This window comes from Trachemys scripta, chromosome 16 (genome assembly GCF_013100865.1).
Source record: "Trachemys scripta elegans isolate TJP31775 chromosome 16, CAS_Tse_1.0, whole genome shotgun sequence".
NCBI classification, from domain to species: Eukaryota; Metazoa; Chordata; order Testudines; family Emydidae; genus Trachemys; species Trachemys scripta.
In genome coordinates this window covers 2,987,453-2,988,639 of record NC_048313.1, presented here as the reverse complement: position 1 = coordinate 2,988,639, position 1,187 = coordinate 2,987,453, and the positions used below count along the sequence as shown (strand labels likewise).

The window sequence follows — 1,187 nt, the reverse complement described above, 5'->3', positions numbered from 1 at the left end:
ATCCCCCCTCCTGGCTCAGCCCCTCCTCCTTCTGACTGAGCCCCTCCCCCTCAAGCCGGACCCCCCAGGTGAGCCCCTCCCCCTCAATCCCTCCTCCTGGCTAAGCCCCGCCCCCTAACTCCTCCCACCAACGAGGGCCCCGCCCAGGCCTCGAGCGAAACGGTCTCTGGCCCCAGGTCAGCCCGCCCCAAGCCAGCAGGAGACACCAATGAAACGCAGGGGTCGAGGCTGACCTCCAATCAGAGCCCAGAACAAGACAGGTTGGCGCAGGAGGGCGCGCCGAGGAGTTGACAGGCAGGCAGTTGAGCCAATGAGCGTGGCCAGGGCATGGATTCTCTGGTGAGCGAATAGCTAATAGGATTAACAGGCAGGAATACAAGCCAATCTTAGTGAAGAATTTATTGAGTGACGTTCAGACTAACCAATACAGTGTGGGAAGCGGCAGAAGAGCTATGCGATCAGGCCAATCAACGCCCAGAGTTTATTGACTGACGTGCAGACTAACCAATAGAGTGTCGGAAACGACAAAACCGTTGAGAGGATAAACCAATCAGGATCAAGGGTGTTTTGAGTGACGTGATGACTAACCAATGGAGTGTCGGAAGCGGCCGAAGGGAGCCAATGGCTATCGGTAGAAGAAGGCGGAGTCTGTGAAAGGCAGTGAAGATGGGTGGGAAGCCGTTTAGACAGACAGCGAGATTAGCCAATCAGCTCGGTGGGCGGGAGGCTGGACGCGACTTGCAGCCAATGGAGCGTGGCGAGGGCTATGATAGGCAAGAGAGCGGCCGAAACAGCGCGGCGGGCAGGGGATGGCTGAGCCAATGGCGACGGAGGGCGGGGTGGCAGTTGGCGAGGCGAAAGGACTGGCCAATGAGCGTCGAGGGGGCTCTGAGTGGCGTGGGGCCGGCCCAATAGGGGCGTGTCCGGGCACAGGCTCAGATTCAGGCGCCATGTCGCGGCGGCGGTGGCGGGGTCCGCAGAGCGCGGAGGGCAGCGGCCGGGGCGGGGAGATGGTGAAGATGGCGGGCGCCGGGGGCGGCGGCGGCGGCTCGGGCCGGTATTACGGCGGCGGCGGCGAGGGCGGCCGGGCCCCGAAGCGCCAGAAGACGGAGAACGCGGAGCAGCAGCAGCATGGCCCGGGGGGGGGGGCGGCCCCGGCGGCGGGGGCCCGGGAGCGGCCGGAGGGG

General features: G+C 64.4%; 1 protein-coding gene across 2 annotated transcripts in view; it reads left to right on the top strand.

Annotated features, from left to right (window-relative positions):
* Window positions 1–1,057: 1,057 nt before the first annotated feature.
* The window catches only part of HNRNPL (heterogeneous nuclear ribonucleoprotein L), an 18,014-nt gene continuing 17,884 nt past the window's right edge, over window positions 1,058–1,187 (top strand). For both annotated transcript variants that reach the window (XM_034792094.1, XM_034792093.1), the window contains exon 1: window positions 1,058–1,185. The gene's annotated coding sequence lies outside the window, so the exon portion shown is untranslated. The remainder of the gene's footprint in view (window positions 1,186–1,187) is intronic.